Source organism: Sus scrofa, chromosome 1 (genome assembly GCF_054392235.1).
Source record: "Sus scrofa isolate SSC_HxYL_T2T_F1_AM1 chromosome 1, Sscrofa_HxYL_maternal_Yorkshire_Landrace_v2.0, whole genome shotgun sequence".
NCBI classification, from domain to species: domain Eukaryota; kingdom Metazoa; phylum Chordata; class Mammalia; order Artiodactyla; family Suidae; genus Sus; species Sus scrofa.
The window spans coordinates 225740738-225759325 of NC_139383.1; the positions used below are offsets into that span (position 1 = coordinate 225740738).

The 18588-nt window shown below is 41.7% G+C and overlaps 1 long non-coding RNA gene across 4 annotated transcripts in view; it reads right to left on the minus strand.

Moving 5' to 3' along the window:
* LOC110255532 (uncharacterized) overlaps positions 1–18355 on the minus strand; it is a 450230-nt gene extending 431875 nt beyond the window's left edge. For all 4 annotated transcript variants that reach the window (XR_014822317.1, XR_002336045.2, XR_014822319.1 and 1 more), the window contains exon 1: positions 18214–18355. This is a non-coding gene — a long non-coding RNA (uncharacterized LOC110255532). The remainder of the gene's footprint in view (positions 1–18213) is intronic.
* Between the last annotated feature and the right edge of the window lie 233 nt (positions 18356–18588).

An 18588-nucleotide genomic window follows, 5' to 3' on the forward strand; every position in this document is an offset into this window, starting at 1 on the left:
GGGACTTTCCAAAGTCCTGAAAGGCCAATGATCTCCTCTCCCATCTGATACTAAATAAGTGCCATCTCCACTTTGTTCAGTCAGGTACCATGTTCTCTCCACATTCTGGCTTCCTAAAACACATGGAAAATTTTCTTATCCAGTTGTCCCTTCGGGTCTTCTATGTGGGTCTGGAACTCTTATGCATCTAGAAGGGTTTCTGTGGGGCTTGGTGAGCAGCAGGAAAGTAGTTACTCAGTCACCCTTCCAGGCTTCTCTTTCATGGGTACCACTTCCAGTGTGGAGAGAACGAGAACAAATATTGAAGGCAACAGGGAGCTCTGGAATGTGGCTCCTCTCTGTTATGATTACCCACATCCAGAACTCTCAGAGCAGGAGAAGACTGCCCCAGTGATTCTCCTTCAGTGCCTGGTGAGAACCTTGGCTTTCCTGTAGGATGGACACACCATCACTCACACCCCTTCATGAAGCACCCCCAACATGGTTAAACCAACCTTAGACTCTTTCAAGTCGTCCCCAAAGACTCTGCCAAGGGGACTGGGACTCCTCAGGCTAGAGGAACCCAACATTCCAGAATTCCTGCAGTGGGTAATTCACACAGGGATACCTGGCTGTGGCCTTGTTTCCCTTTGAGATTCCTTGCCTGTGTCTTGCCTTTAATTCTGAGCCCACTCAGTAACCTCCAGGAAGGAAACCAAAGATCCTTTTAAGGAGCCAATACAGGACCCAAATTTGAAAGAGGCCACAGATCTTTGATGGGAAAGGAATATGGTTAACATGTTGGCAGGAATGAGGGGCAGGCAACCAACTACAAGTTCAGCTTGTGGGAAGAGGGAACATTCCTGAGTGACAGACAGGCAGCAGGAAGCTCTGTGGTGCAGCTCTTTCTAATTAATCATAACAGCACAGGACTGGACAGGGAGGTTGAAAAAGGGACTCAGAAGAGCTATTTTAAAGTGTATGTTTTAGAAACTTTGAAAAGAATTTTTTTCTCTTTCCTTCCTCTCACTTTTCTACCTCTTCGTTCTCCTCTTTTCTCACTTTTGCTGTCTTCCGCTTTCATTCTCCCTTTCCAACATTTTTTTCCCTTTCTTCTCCTCGTTTAAAACTTGACATGATTATTTGGCACCTGATAAAGATCTTCCACACCAAGCTCAAGCCCTCAGAGAATATTCTCCACACAGCCATTTCTAGACCCTGGAAATTAGAATCTACAAAAGAAATGCTGACAAAAGGCTTAAGTAGGGCAGCCCTGCACAGCCCCAGCTTCATTTAATCAGCTTTCCCAAAGCTGAGCCCAGAAAACAGGATAAACTCTGTCACAAAGCTTTTCACTCATCTTTAACACACCTATTCTCATCAACCTATTCATAATGAGCAGTAAAGCCCACCACAAAACCCCAGACCGGGGGAGGGGGGGGCAGCATTTTATTTCACCAAAAAAAAAGCTCTCCGCATTAATGCCTTTTGCTTTCTGTCATAGGCTCCTTGGAAAAGTCATTCTTCTCTCCTTGGGAGAGAAACAAGCCAAATGATTTGTGAGAGCTAAGATTTAGTGGGTCCTTCGTGGGGCCCAGCAGTTTACATGCATTATCTCATTTAATCCTCAGGGCAACTAAAGGGGGCTATCAGATTATTAACCTCTTTCACATATAAGGAATGGAAAATGGAAAGGGCTTCTCACCGAGCTTTTGCCAGAGCACACAGTGAGTATGTGGTGGAGTCAGGGTTGAATCTGAACGTTCCGACTCCCAGGTACACGGGAACCACTATCCTGAACTTGTTTTCTAAGTAGAGAATTCCAAGATAGCTTCTATTCCAAGTTCTCACTGGGTTCTATCTTTTTTTAATTGGGTCAAACCAAATCAAGCATATTCAGGGTACAGAGGACATAGAACGTTGAAAAAACTCCAGTGTATTCTTTTTACAGAGCTCGGCACCCTGCCCCACACAGACCCGGCTATGTGATTGAAAGAACAAGCTATGCTCTGTCTTGGCTCCCCTTTAGCTCACCCAGGGCTGAACTGCAAAATCCATTCCTGCTTGAGAAAGAACAGAGCTTGGGATATGCATTTGGAAGTCATCAACAGAGAGATGACATTAGAAACCAAGCGAAGAGATGCAGTTGCCCAATAGCAGCGGCAGGAAGGGCAGCCTTGGGGGGATAACTTAGGAGGATGGCATAAAATTGGAACTATGCAAAAAAAGATGAGGAAGTAGCAGCAGGAGACGGGAGAAATTAAATCAACTTTTGAAAGCGGTATCTGACATTGTGGGACAGAGAATGAGAGCATCACTTGTTAAGGCAGTTGGCCCCAAATAAATTGCCTTTTCAGAACCCCACGAGTGTATATATTCATGTGTATGGGTTTGTGTATCTGTGTGTGTTCAAACCCTTCATCCACCCACCCCCTATTTCTCACCTTCCTCTACACACTTGTAATCCACCAGCAGGATAGACTGATCAAAGAAGAAAACTGGTCATACTCGTCTGTTCCTCAACACCACTTCTGTTTGTCTGACTTCCTTTTCCGAACAGCCACACCCCAGAGAATTCCAAGCATGAGAGTTGTGACATGACAGCATCACAAAAATGACACCTCATCACATCCCCCCACCCCCATGCATTGCAGCACCTAACCACCTCCCTCTCCTTCCTGACCACCCATCTCGACCACCCATCCCTACAACTCCACCCAGAAATACTCATATTTTAAAGAGTTGGGGGGGAGGGGGGACGGTAAGGGTTGGATTTTTTGTCTTCAAAGAAGGACAAAACAAAAGCTCTAGCAGAGTAGGTGGGGGGAAGCCCCAAAGAAAGTGATTAATATCACTGCTGCTAATTTTCCACAAGCACTTGTCGGCACAGCAGTGAGCCCACTCAGACAGTGCCAAAAGTAATCTTGAAATTCTCCAGCATCTCACTCCAGCCATAAAACACAGATTTATGTGGTGCAGCCCATAATAGAAGATGGAATAAAATCATTCTAGATGACTAAATCGCAATGTTTCTAGTCGGGGAGCTTAATAACTGAAGTCTTTATCCCTCCAGGGACTGTTCAGCCATTTGTTTTCATTTCTCTGACATTCTGTCAGAGTCACATAATCAGAAGTGCTGCCCTGCTTCGTGGTCTGGGCCTTAGAGATCAGTATGCTTCACAATGGGGTCAGGAGACCTCTCCTGCTCTGTCACCCCTCACTCCGAGACCTGAAGCAAGTTGCCCCATAAAACACACCATGACCTCCTTACAACTCAGCCAGGGATCTCCTCCAGACTTATCACATCCCACCTTCTCTTTCTTCCTAGTTTCTCTGCTCCATCTGGTCTTTGTCTAGGTCCCTGAACTTCCATTAGCCCAGTTGGTGCCCTATATTGGCTACTACTACAACAGGAAACCTAAATTACTTTTTAAATTGTATTTTGAATAGGTTTCATCAATGATTATCACCTGAAGTAGCTTTGGTTTATTTTGAGGGTTTGAGGTTTTTTGGTTTTTTTGTTTGTTTTTTGGTTGGTTGGTTTGTTTTTGGTCCTCTCTCTGCTACATGTGGACTAGCTTCTTTTTCCCCCCTTTTGTTCTATACCTTCTTCCATTTTTTCCTTCCCATGTCTTTTTCCTCTCCCTTCTTCTTCTCCTTTCTAGCCCTGGACCTGGATCTCTCTGACATCCTTTAACAGGCACTGCTTACTTGCCTGATAACACTCAAGGATAAAAAGGATACTCATCCTTCTGCACACAGTGTCAGTTCAAGGGTGTGTCAAGTCACCCAGGAACAGTTGCAAAACAGTTTGAAGCAGTTTACATCTATAGCACAAGTATATAGGGAAATAAAATGGTGACACATACAGCTGCACCAAGTGATACATTTGAGAGTGCAATATGGACATATGTGGGGAAAAAAATGGTGAAAACTTTTGGAAGCATTTTTTCTGCATGAAGATTAGTCTTCTTGTTCTCAAAGCAAAAAATAGATTGTAAAACCCCACTAAAATAACCATGAGGAAAAAAAAAACAAACAAAACAGTTCTTATTAAGAATCAGGCAACATCTGAGGGCAATGTGCCCAAGTTTCAACACCAACTAGGAACACGGTTATAAAAATGAACAGAAAAAAACCACACCTGGGGACACCCAGCTACTGAGGATGCCTCCACAAAGCTTAAACCTAATACAAATACATCCAGCACATTTCTCCAGAGGTCTTGTATCAGTAATGGAACTCAAATAAAACCTCCAATCTAACATCTATCTGTGTCAGAGGTGAACTGGTATGAGATCAGGAATAACCCAAATGTATTATGTTAAAAAAAATTTAAGAAGTTTTTAATTTCACCACCATAAACATTATTCTCTGACTGCTCACATATAGTATAACATATTTACTCCACTATGGAGTACTACTCAGCCATAAAAAGAATGAAATAATGCCATTTGCAGGCAACATGGATGCAACTAGAGATTCTTACACTAAGTGAAGTCAGAAAGTGAAAAACAAATACCATATACTATCACTTATATGTGGAATCTGAAATATGGCACAAATGAACCTATCTACAAAATATAAAGAGACTCATGGACATAGAGAACAGACTTGTGGTTACCAAGGGGGAAGGGGAAAGAAGTGGGATGGATGGGAAGTTTGGAATTGGTTGATGCAAGCTATTACATTTAGAGTGGATAAACAATGAGGTCCTACTCTGCAGCACAGGGAACTATATCCAATCTCTTGTGATAGAATATGATGGAAGATAATCTAAGAATGTGTATGTGTGTGTTTATGTATATGTATGATATAAATAACTGGGTCATTTTGCTATACAGCAGAAATTGACACAACATTGTTAAGTCAACTATAATTTTTTTAAATACCCTAAAAAAATTTACTTCACTAATAAGACATACTATTGCAAAGGGAACTTAAACCCCACCCCCAGAGATAAGACTTCCTTAGCCAGAGCAGCTGGGGGTGGGGTGAGGGGGGCAGGGGTGCTTCTGAATTACTGTGCTAGATTCCTCAAGATATTTCCTGGGGGCTGAAACAGATAAAGTCTCGAGGAGCCACACTCTATGCTTCTGATTCTGAAACAGCCCCAAGTAGAGGGCTGTGGAGACAGTGGATAGGGCATCCTCCATCAGCCAGGTCCTAGAGGGAGCAGATGGTAGTTAGGGGTGGGGCTGGAGGGGGCGTTGTGCCAAGAAACAAGCAGAGGCTAGGGAGACCGCTGAGATCTGGAGTCCCAGCAAATAAGGAAAAAGGTGTCACTTTAGTAACATTGATTAACTATTTCCTTTGGTGGAGAAATGATAATTAACACAAAATCATAGGTATTCAATGTGTATGTGTATATACATATGTGTAGTATATATAGTAGCTTAGTGTTGAGCATATTTTAATGAATACATATTCATTAAAAACTATTCATATATGTTTACATAGCTTTTTCAAGTATTGCTAAGAAGTACCTGAACTGGTTGGGCCAAACTGACACTTTGTCAAGATTCTGGTACACCAAGTTGGTAACACCCTCTTTGGTATATGGTTTCTGACCTAAGGCTCCTAAAACCCTTGAGATTTCCTGAGTGATAGGTGTGTCGTTCATTATTCATAAGAGGCTTCCTTGACCCTACCTTTATGCTAGTGTGAATACTCACAGAGAAGGGGCTTAGATAGCCTCAAGATGGGGTTGGAACCTGCAAGCCTACTCCAAGGAAGTTCCCAGACTAGAGATTGGGTTCACTCATAGGACCAATAATTTAATCCTGCTCAGGCTACCAAAACAACCTACCATAGACTGGCTGGTGTAAAAAATAGTTTATTTCTCACAGTTCTAGAGGCTAGAAACCCAAGGTCAAGGTACTAACTGATTTGGTTACTCCTGAAGGACCTTCTTCTGCTTACAGAGGTTCCCCCTTTTACATCATGACAAGGCCATTCCTTAGTGCATGCACATACTGGAAATCTCTCTCTCTCCCTCTTCTTTCAAGGCCACTAATCCCATCAGGAGGGCCCCATCCTCATGATATAATCTAACCCTAATTATGCCCCATCTCCAAGTATCATAACATTAGGGCCTAGGGTTTCCATATATGAGTTTGGAGGTATTCACACTTTCATTCTATACACCTACAGAATGAAACTTTATATAAAAGCTCTGACACAGTAAGGTTCAGGAAGTTTTCAGGTTGTTGAACACAACCATGTGCAGGGAGAGTGGTGTACCTGGAGAGAGACTGGAACACTATGCCCTGAATTCCCCAGACCTTGCCAAACTATTTTTCTCTTCTCCTGACTATTCATCTGACTCTTTTATAATAAATTCGTATTTTATAATAAACAAGTAGTCATCCATGCAGTGCTTTCCTGAATTCTGTGAGTCATTCTAGTCAATTATTGAACCTGAGGGATAGTCATGAGAACCCCCACATTTGTAGTTCTCCAGGCCAGAAGTGCAGGTGGACTTGCAGCTGTCATCCAAGGTGAGAGCAGTCTGACGAGACTGAACCCTTAACCTGTGAGATCTAATGCTAACTCCAGCTAGTGTCAGAACTGAATGAAATTGTAGAACACCCAGTTGGTGTGGGATAATTGATGTTAAACAATAAGAGAATAATGTCTTTGCTTTCCAACTGCCCAATAAAGTAGGCAAAATTCTAAGATGATTCCCGTCGCTGGTATGCATGCCTTATATACTCTCCTCCCCTTAGTGTGAGCAGGACCTGTGAATGTGACAGGACTTGACTTCTGTGATTAGGTTAGTTTACAGGGCTAGAGTGAAAGGAGTTTTGAAATCCAGTTAAGGTCCTCACCAGTGGACTAAGAGTTAATCAAAAGGAAGATTATCCTGGATAGGCCTGGTGTATAAAGTAAATCCTTTGAAAAATTGTTTCTTTGTGTTTTTTTGTTTTTTTTTTTTTTTTTTTTTGCTTTTTGGGGCCACACCTACAGCATATGGAAGCTCCTAGGCTAGGGGTTGAATCAGAGCTACAGCTGCTGACCTATGCACTGCCACAGCAACTCGGGATCCAAGCTGCGTCTGTGACCTACACCGCAGCTCACGGTAACACCAGATCCTTAAACCACTGAGCAAGACCAAGGATTGAACCTGCATCCTCCTGGATACTAGTCAGTTTCCTTACCACTGAGCCACAACAGTAACTCCAAAAAAGGGTCTTTAAATTACAGAGGAAATCAGAGGTTCTCCTACTGACTTGAAGCCATAAGTTGCCACATTGTGAGAAGGACTTTGAGAAGATTTTGTGGCAAGGAACGAAGTGGCCCCTGGGAGCTGAGAGAAGACCTCAGGGGATAGTCAGCAATTGAATGGGGATGTCATTTCTACAACCACAAGGAAGTGAACTCTGTCAACAACCTGACACAGTTCCAAAGAGGCCTCTGAGCTCTAGAAAGCAGCACAATCCAACTAATACTTTGCTTGCAGCCTTGCCAAACGGGGTAACCAAATAAGATTTGCCCAAACTCCTGACTAATGGAAACTGTGAGGTAATAAATACATGTTGTTTTAACCTGATACATTGGTGATAATGTGTTATACAGTAATAGAAAACAAAGACAATCACATATATACACACTGATCCTTGTATTACTCTCCTACTTTGTGCTTACAATGCTGCCCAAGCTTTCCACCACAGCCTCTTCAAGAGGAAGCATAACCAAAGTTTGACAGGTATTCAGCAAGATGTTTTGCACATATGATTGGTAACTTTGTTTCTGAATTGATATCATACTGTCATGGTTTACAGGAGAGCATTAACAAAATACTACATGGTTTATTTCAGCCCTTCAACACATTCTACTTTTAAAACAAATGTTCTTTGTTATATGATTTAGTATGGTAAAAAAATCACTTCTGAGACAGGAAATAAATTCCGTATATGTATATCCGCTGAAGACACAGAGGAATTTGGAATTTTCTAATTTTCTGAGATTTTTAGACTCTACCAATAGATAATAAAATAGCAATTGAGTCAGCTGAAAATGTTTTTCCCAAATGTAATTCTAACTTCTCTGTTCAAGAGTGAAATTAGCAGATTTTACATATAACTGCAATTTAATAGGTAGTTCAAAACTAGTGGTTGCCAATAGGAAGAGGGGAGGGGCAAGATGGGGTGGAGGAACAAACTACTATGTACAAAATGAATACGCTACAAAGATATAATATACAAGACAGGGAATATAGCCAATGCTTTATAGTAACTATAAATGCAGTATACTGTTTAAAAACTATGAGTTACTATTATAAACCTAAAACTTGTATAATATTGTAAATCAAGTACAGCTCAATACTTTTTTAAAAAATAGGTAGATCAACAGACTCAAACATGAAAGGGGAGGTCAGAACTATACCAGAAGCAACAGTTTAACTATAAATTATGTTGCCCCTTACTCTTTCTGACCCCTCTCCCAGCCCCCTCCCCGCCACTAGCTGGTTTAAGAACCAACTGGCTGGTTATGTTTGTGTCCCTCTCCCCTCATTCACAACCCTGTTATGTTTCCATCATTCTTTTCAAGTATGACATTTAAATAACAGGGAAGGTTCACACCTCTCACAAGTTTGCTAAAATAAAATGAAGGTAAAGAGTATGAAATTATTTTCCAATGAGAAAAGACTTCTATAAATGCAACAAATACTTGTTTCTTCAGGAATAAGCATTTTATAGAGTAATAGAAGCTCAGCATTAGAGACCTCATAGAATTCTGAAAAATACCCAAATGGATATTTCAATCTCTTCTCCAACACCCTCCATTTACTCATTCATCGAAAAGGTATGAAACACCAACCACCATCTAGGTACTAAGGAAGGTCCTTGCCAGTGGTCTCCAGTGACAAGGAATTCACTATGTTCTGAGGAACTTACTCCATTTGGTGTAGTCCTAATTGTCAGAAACAGCTCTCTTGTGGTAGCAGCTCAGTGTCCTTATCAGTAGCTACTTTGGAGAGTGAAAAGTGCCAAGGGGTAGTTGCCCACTAGCCGGGAGATACAATTTACATATCTGAAGCGGTGGTGAACAACGCAGGGCAGTGTGTTCATGGCCTGGGGACTACTTAAATGTACTCAGGAAGGCTGAAAGAAACAATGAAGTCTTCTCAGAGGAGGTAGAACCTAAACAAAGCCTAAATGTCAGCCAGAACTTGAGGAGTGGGAAGGCAATCCTAGACAAGAAGAACAAAAGGAATAAAGGCATGGAAGACAATCATGAGAAAGGCTATGTGTTTGACAATAGCAGAGTGTCCCCAAGCTTGACAAAGGAGTTTGAAATTGGTATGGTTGGAACCAGGAAGCCTCTGAAGGTCACTGAAGATTGTAAGTTTCAGCCTCACAAGAGGATGTTTTAACTGAACAGAAAATGAGTGTTCCTCATCCAAAAGAAGAAAATAGAGACAGAACAGTATAGAGCTAAAGAGGACTTTAGGCAAAAGGCCATTTCCAGAGAATAAAGAAGTAAAACAAGAACAAAGCCTCCGGTTGTTGAGTCAACTGTTACTTGTTTTACAAACTTGTCTGAGAAAACTGCCAGAAGCAAGTGGCCTTCCGGTCACCTGTACCTTTGTGCAATGTGGCTTTCTAAGGTTTCTGTAAAATTATTTGTTCTCTGCATTTTGCCAAGAGGAGCAGAGTCTTTTTAAGAGCCTTGTAACTCAAGAAGCAGAATCCCTCTGCTACAGATAACGCAAATCAATGAAATCTTTCCAGTAATATTTAAGGTTTATCTGAACTTGACTTTCTGAATATGCCTTATAGTGAGGTTTCTTTTTTTTTTTTTTTTTTGGTCTTTTTTGCCTTTGCTAGGGCCGCTCTCACGGCATATGAAGGTTCCCAGGCAAGGGGTCTAATCGGAGCTGTCGCCGCCGGCCTATGCCGGAGCCACAGCAATGCAGGATCTGAGCCCTACACCACAGCTCACGGCAATGCCAGATCCTTAACCCACTGAGCAAGGCCAGGGATCGAACCCGCAACCTCATGGTTCCTAGTTGGATTCATTAACCACTGCGCCACGACGGGAACTTTGTGAGGTTTCTTTAAGTTGGGTTTAGGGCCATTTTCATGCTCCACCAATACCCCATTCAGGGGGGTACATGTATGTTAGGTCTGGGTGAAATCAATGAAGATAGTTCTCTTGTATCCCACAATAGCAGATGAAAAACATTTCACAGAAGGTTCTGGTGTCCAGTTTTAAAAGCTGCCAAGTCAGGGAAGCCACCTCAACCCAGGCCAGCACTTACCTCCAATTTGTTTAATCTTAGTGAGATGGGTGTTGTGATAAGAGACTGATCAGAGGTTGGGAGTTCCCCTTGTGGCTCAGAAGGTTAAGAATCCAACTAATATACATGAGGATACAGGTTCAGTCCCTTGGCTCACTCAGTGGGTTAAGGATTTGGCCTTGCTGCAAGCTGCAGTGTAGGTTAAAGATGCAGCTTGGACCTGGCATTGCTGTGGCTGTGGTGTAGGCCAGCAGCTCTGCAGCTCTAATTCAACCCCTAGCATGGGAACTTCCCTATGTTGCATGTGCAGCCCTTAAAAAAAAAAAAAAAAAATTTGATCGGAGGGTTTTACTGCTCTTTTATTCCCTAGAGAATACAGAGCCAAACAATAGCACAGCCCCTGCTCTGCTTTGTCCCTGAAGTTTGTGCTCTTCATTTATCCAGACGGGCCTGGACCCCAAGTCGTGAGCAGCTCATTTGACTTTGGGCAGAGCTGAAGGAGGGGCACACAGTCATTACAGCGAAGCCTCCCCCTTTGGGAACACACACAGAGGAAGGTGTGTGTTGCCCCTTCTGACTGCTTCCTCAATGACTAAGAGTCAGTAGGTCACCTCATCCTAACTCCTTTTCTCCAGGAGGTAGGTTTAAAGGTGACATCCTATCACCACTGTCTTAGCTCATCTGAGGCATGAGGGGCATGTTTATACTTTAAATAGAAATAGAAAAGCAAGCAGGCAAACACAATTTTGAAACAACAAATGAGCTCTAACAAAGATTTTCAGACCTTATACATTCTCTTCATTTTAAAAAAAAAAATCCATGGCTTTCCTCCCGGGAGGGAATCCTTGCTGGATATTGCTTTAAAGCAGAAATCAATAGTCAGTCTGCTAATCCTGTAGGTTGCCATGAGAAACGAAAGGCATTATGTGGCAAAGCACAGCACCTCAGCATGTTTCCTAGGGTCATCCTTAGACTTGTTACAGTCACCATATCTGTATTTCCTACATAAGTTACTTTCTCTCTCTTTTTCCACAATTTAAGTAATTATTGTGTGTGTGTGTGTGTTCTATTATGTAGAATAATGTGTGTGAAACAAAGAAATGGAATATGCAATCCCCATCCTCAAATGTACAAGAGGCATATAATTGTGCAGATGAAGGCAGGTATGGGTGAGTAGAGGATGGAAAAGATGCATTAGGAAGACTGGTGGCTACACCTCCTTTCAACAGAGTCCAAGGTTCCTGGCAAGAGGAGAGGGTAACTCTGGGGGAGAGCAGTGGAGCAGGAGTATCAGTCAAAAGTAAATAATGATCTTTAGAACCTGCTTTGGATCATCCACCATCTCAGGTGATGTCATAACTACCCAATGCAGCAGCAATTCTTCAATTTCACATTCAAGGAATCCAGCCATGGATCTCATACCATTGATCTCAAGATATCTCAAATTAGACATATCATAAGTATTTCCCAGTGCAGACCTTCCCAATAGAAATAGAAGTCATAAGAGCACTTAATAGTAGCTTTAGGTGTTCTAACGGCTCTATTTAAATGTTTGAAAAGGACAGATGAAATTAATATTGTTTTATTTAATCCAATATATCCAAAATATTTTCATTTCTACATGCAATCAACATTTTAAAGAAAGTACTAATTAGACTATTTTATATTCTTTTCTCTATACTTAGTCTTCCCCATCTGGTGTTTATTTAATAGTCACATCTCAGTTTGGACCATCCACATGCCAAGTGCTCAACAAACGCATGGGACAGTGAGCAGGACAACTCTTAGTGTATATTGTGAGAGAAGTGAGCATAACTGATTTGAGAGAGAAATAGTAATACCAACCACAACAGGAAGTATCACAGTGGTTTAATGTTTTTGTTTGTTTTTTGTCTTTTTAGGGCTGCACCCAAAGTATATGGAGGTTCCCAGGCTAGGGATCAAATTGGAGCTTTAGCCACTGGCCTATGCCACAGCCACAACCATTCTAGATCTGAGCCACGTCTGTGACCTACACCACAGTGCATGGCAACACCGGATCCTTAACCCCCTAAGCAAGGCCAGGGATCGAACCTGCATCTTCATGGTTACTAGACAGATTTGTTTCCACAGAGCCATGACAAGAACTCCTATTTTCTAATACTTGTTTTCGTCCTTGTAACAATAAAAGGACAACTTCTATATACAGAGCTTAATTGTAGGCCATCCACAGACACCAAGTACTATGAAGAATCATGACCTTCAGAGTCCTAGTTACTCCTTTTAACACAATGTCCCTTGGCAACACTGGCCACATTAATTAGCTGATGGCCTAAGCGCTTCCTGCCCTTCTTTCAAATTTTCCAGATTAAAAATGTCAATTAAATTAAATGTCTCCTTCTCCTCTCAGACTCATTCAACATCCATGCCCAGGCTGAAAGCTTCCTTTCTGACCAAAAATTGTCTTCAACCCTTGGCTAACACTTTGAACTTCTTAAACAAAGATGAAAAGGAGAGAAAGACAGACTTCCTGATCAATTTCCATTCTTGTATCCTTTAAAAAAATAAATCTCATAGCCTGTGACCTGGCAGGTTCAGTCACTAACACCCAGGAAACTTGGAACTTAGAACTATGCTTAAATAACATCTCTCCCAGCTTGGGTGATGCTCCTAAGAGAGTTTAATCTTCGCTTAAGTCATTCTATTTAAATATCGCTTTCAAGGAAACACAATCTGAAACCAGGGTTGGGTTGGGGTTTTCTATTAATTCTCACCCAGAATAAAGCTATTCTGCATCCCATCAAACTCATCCCCAGATCGTTCACTCACACTACACAGTAATAATTCTACCTCAGTGCTATCTTCCAACTTGATCAAGTATCAGAGCTCTTGAAAATCATGCTGTTTTTGGAATATCATTTAAAAATTAACATGTAGGAGTTCCTGTCGTGGCTCAGTGGTTAACAAATCCGACTAGGAACCATGAGGTTGCCGGTTCTATCCCTGGCCTCTCTCAGTGGGTTAAGGATTAGGCATTTTCATGAGTTGTGGTGTAGGTTGAAGATGCAGCTCAGATACCACGTTGCTGTGGCTCTGGCGAAGGCCAGCGGCTACAGCTCTGATTAGACCCCTAGCCTGGGAAACTCCATATGCCCTGGCTGTGGCCCTAGAAAATACAAAAACAAAAAAAAAATACAAAATAAAAATTAACATATAAAAGCTAAAAAAAATTTTTTTTTGGTCCTTTTAGGGCTGCACCCACAACATATGGCGGTTTCAAGGCTAGGGGTGTAATCAGAACTGTTGCTGCCAGTCTATGCCAGAACCAAAGCAACACAAGATCTGAGCCGCATCTTCAACCTACACCACAGCTCACGGCAATGCCAGATCCTTAACCCATTGAGTGAGGCCAGGTATCGAACCCACAACCTAGTCAGATTCATTTCTACTGCACCATGACGGGAACTCTAAAAGCAAAAATTTTAAAAATAAAATAAAATTATACAATCTATATTAAATCAGATACCATCTTAGATTCTAGTATATACCATCCAGAGTATATGCCGAGTATGAAAAGAGTTGAAACAAGAAAATTTTACAATTGATAATATCCTATCCTTTAATTTAACATTTTACTAGAGTCAATGAAAATGGCCAAATCCAGAGCAGCAGAACCATCTGAGAATAAGATTTTTCTTGGAACTTTAACTTGCAAACTAATAAGTTATAGAGTCAGCCATTTTTTATGGGCTTTACCATTTAACAGGGTCTAAGACTTTATGTACTTCGGTATAGAAGGGATGCCAAATCTTAGTCACTAGCAGAGGACAGTTTTTGGACTTGTAGTCTGTGGTAACTCCCAGAACCCCAGCATAATAAATTAGAGGTACACTGATCAAAAGTCAATGCCACAGTTCCTAGAACAAATCCTTCATTTTATATCAAGTTTGTTCCACTGATCATGGTTGAGAATATGGCAGGAGTGGGAGGAGGGGAGGTGGAGAACATGTAAGATCAATACACCAGTGTGGTTGAGACTTGAGAAACAATGGTTCCATGTATTTAAATAGGTCCTGGGAATGCAGTCCTTGTTCTCAAGACAACCTCAACAAAACCACTGCCTGCTTCTGCCAGAAGCCTTTACATCATATTCCCTGCCTACAGCCAGAAGTGCAGATGGGAAGGTGGTTGACCACAGCTGATTCTTTCAACATTTTATTATAAAAAATGTCAAACACTTACCAAATAGAATACTAGAATGAACTCCATGTACTCATAGCCTATCTTTAGCAATTGTTGATATATGGCCAAGCTTGTCAATCTATATCCTCACTCACTTCCCCCACACATGCACAGTATTATTTTGAAAAAAATCCCAGATATTATTTCAAATGTATTTCATCATATATCTAAAAAATATGGGGCTTAAAAAAATAGAAACATAGGAATTCCCCTCGTGGCACAGTGGAAATGAATCTGATTAGTAACCAGGAGGATGCGGGTTTGATCCCTAGCCTCACTCAGTGGGTTAAGGATCCAGCATTGCGCTGGGCTGTGGTGTAGGTTTCAGACAGACACACTTAGATCCCAAGCTGCTGTGGCTTTGTTGTAGGTTGGCAGTTGTAGTCTGGGAACTTCCATATGCCACAGTTATGGTCATAAAAAGCAAAACACACAAATGAAAAAAACCCTAATACCATTATCATATTTGGAAAATACTGATTACTTTGTATCAAATAATTAACGTTGAAATGTTTCCTACTATATCATAACATTTAGTAGAGGGGTTGTTTAAATCAGAAGCTTAAAAAGTTCATATATTTTGTTCCTCTGACCCAATATTTCTTATAAACTGGAATGCTTGATTATATTTAGATTCAACTGGGTGGGGGGGGGCAAGAAGACTTCAGAGGTGGTACAGTGTACTTCCCACTGCATCACTTCAGGAGGTACACAATGCCTGGTGTTAATATCGATCAATGTGTTCAGGTGTTCTCAGCCTGATTCATCCATTACAAAGTTCCCTATCAGCTTTTCAACTAATGGTCTTAGCAGGCATTGATGTTAATTACTTAGATCAATTATCTCATTAAGGACTGAAACGCTGTTATTTTAAATCTATCATTCTTCATTCATTAACTGGAATTTTTGTATAAAGAAAATCTTTCATCAAATGTTTGCTTGCTCCAAGGTACAGATTATAAGGGAAAACCCTAGTTAAAGAGTGAATTATTTGTTCTTATTTACCTATTTTTTGTAATAATAGATTGGTTCCCTAGCATTTCTCAAAGGTGACTGATCATTTTTATATTATTATAAATGATGCCTATCAATATATTTCATGTATCTCAATCCATTCACAGATATGTTCTTGTTAATTCTCAAAAATGTTCCATCTTTGGCCAGTGGGAGTCCTTTAAATTGGCTCCTGAATCTTTTTAACACAATCCTCAAAGTCTTTGATGGTTTTCTTGTTTTCAAAGAATTTCCAAGCTCACCTTGTACATTTATTCTCCCAAACATGGAATTTATTATTTCACCACAAATCCTAGGGTTTTTGTTGTTGTTTCTTTCTTGTCAAAAAGGTTATGTTTTACCTCTCCCTACCTCTCACTACTTCTTATTCCACCAGGGAACCCTGGCTAAGAAACAAAGAAGTTTTACAAAGAAGAGACCTCAAGGGGGAAGGAGGGAAGGATTGGGAGTCTGGGATTAGCAGGGGCAAACTATTATAAAAAAGCTGGATAAAGACCAAAGTCCTACTGTATGGCACAAGGAACTATATTTAATAGCCTGTGATAAAGTGTAATGAAGAAGAATATAAAAAAGAATATATTCATTTATAACTGAGTCACTTTGCTGTACAGCACAAATGAATACAACATTGTGAATCAACTATACTTCTATCAGATTGAAAAAGAGAGAGCAAGAGACATCAAGTGCCAGTCAGCAGCTCTTTAGTGATAGCAGGTAGGTAGGTTGGACACTAAAGAGTTTATGTCCAGAAAAATACAATTCCATAGAAATCCTAGCTCCAAAGCTAGGAGGCAGCTACCTTGTACCACCCCAAGGATGCTGTCAACCCTGAAGCTAGCAGAGGAGAATGAAAGGCATTACATCCTTGATGACAAAGTTGAGTGAATGAATCAACCAACTGGAAAGTCACCTTACCTCCAGGCCTTCTAATGTGAGGATAAAAAAACTTCCTTCTTGTTTGGTTCCATCTGAGACAACATTTTCAGTTACTTAAGACCAAGTCCCACATCCTTTGGGGCGGGGGGGTCCTTCCACCTGTTTCCAAGTGAGTCTAACTTCAGTTTGATTCTCGGCTGCCACCTGACTCAGACTCACTCCTGGCTCTGGCCAAATGTCTCACTTCTTTCACTGATGGTCACTGCCTAGAAAGCCTCTCTCCCCACAGCTCTAAAGCAGTAGCATTACAGAGAGTAAGTAGCAAACTTACAATGAAAGTTTGGGCTCAAGAGAGAACAGTTATAACATATGCAGAAGCAACATTAATTAAACGTCAGCCATCATGGTTCCAAGGAATTTCTTGGCCTTTCTCTGCACAGGCAATTTGTCCATAATTACTTTCCTTCAAGAATCCTACCCTCCCACCATATTACTGAACCCCTCACCCTCTCCTAGCCCTACTTTTTCTTCCAAGCCCTTTTACTATTTCAAGGTACCAGAGGAAAAAACTCCCAATTTCCTGTTATTTTACTCTGCAAAGCAGTTTCCTCATCTCTGCTCTAACTGCAATTCCAGGGATGTCCAAAGGTTTTCAACAACAAACAGGCTCCTCAAGGCATTTTCCTAAACAAAAGAGTAATTCTATCTCTGAAAGAGGAAAGAATTCCACCTCCCTCTAGAGTCAAGCTGCTCAAATTCAGTGAACTTTTGAAATATCATTTATTTTCTTACTATTGATATTTAAAATAGGAATAAAGTTACCTAGCTTGTAGCTTTGCTAGAAAGTTTTATCAGTGGGTGAGGTTAGAAAAGTTAGTTAACCTCTTTGCCTTACTCTTATCTGTGAAACGAAGATAAATAATAATACCTTCCTCATAGCTCACAAGGTCATTGCCGAGCGATTAAATGAATTAACATATGCAAAGCACCAGGTACACTGTAAGAATTCAACAACTGGTAGTAGCTGCTGCTGCTTCTGTTGCTAATTTACCAGCCGTCTTTGATGTAAAATGGTTGTTGGGACAGGAAGCCACGAGAAACATAAGAGCCCTACAAATAGGGTTATGGTGAGGACTGAATGATCTGCATAACCTAAAACAGCATCTGGGGTACAGTGACTGGTAAAGGCAGGCTCTTCATGCTGAGAAGATAGTACTTCTCCATGTAAAGTATCCACATACACGGTCGATCCATAATGTGAGATCCTATCCTTTCACCTCTCAGGGAGGTCATGAATGATGTTAGAGATGGGAGATTGGGGCAGCTGGTGTTTATAAAATAATCCTAGCAAGAGGCTGATTTTGATTCCCACAGAAGATATCATTTGTTATTGTTGTAACCCTTATTACTAGTAGAAGGTGGCAGTAATGCAGAGTGACAGCAGAGCAGCTACATATGCCAAGTACTGGGTTCCTCTTCTGTGGGGAAGCAGAGATGGACCTGGTCCAGCCTCTACTCACTGCAGCAAGCAAGGATGAAAAGCCCCTCATCTCAGAGCCCACTCTCATCCCCCAAAGTCCCTACCTCGCTTGTCAGTGGGGCTCAGGCCAGCCTCTGGGAGAGTGTGCTGGGGATAAGCTCTCTCCCCATTGCTTCCAGCCACTGCAGTGAGAGAGTCAGCAGGAAGTCTACAACACAGGGCCCCTGGGCAGGACCGCCTTCCACTGCTAAGGGTGAGGGAATCAGCCAACAGACCACCAGCCTTTCCCTCAGCTCCTTCCCCAGAGAGACTCCCCAGCAGCCGGAGGAATTAAGAATCAACGTGGAAGAAAACCAGAAAACATAACTGAGCCCTGAGCCCAGACATCAAACTTTACCAAAGATGTGGGTCCAGGTGACCAAAGGTGTTAGAATCTCTCAGGAGCAGTGACTGGGCCACAGGGGAACGGAAGCAGAGAAAGACGTCATCATCTTCCCTTCCCACAGACGCACTGCGAGAGAGCTCACGGCCTTTCCACCAAGACTGGAAAATTCAAACCCGTTAAGAGCAAGCAGACAGCAGCATCACGTGCACGCTGGCGTGACCCTGGGCAGCAATGGAAATCAGCTGGGTACTCACATTAGGCTACCTATCTCACCTGGTGAGTCAGGGCCAAGCCAGGCCCCAGGCCCAAGGTGCACGGGGCAGGGTATCCCAGTAACAGCTGGAGGATTCGAGCTTACCTATAATAGTAGAAAATAAGCCATCAGGA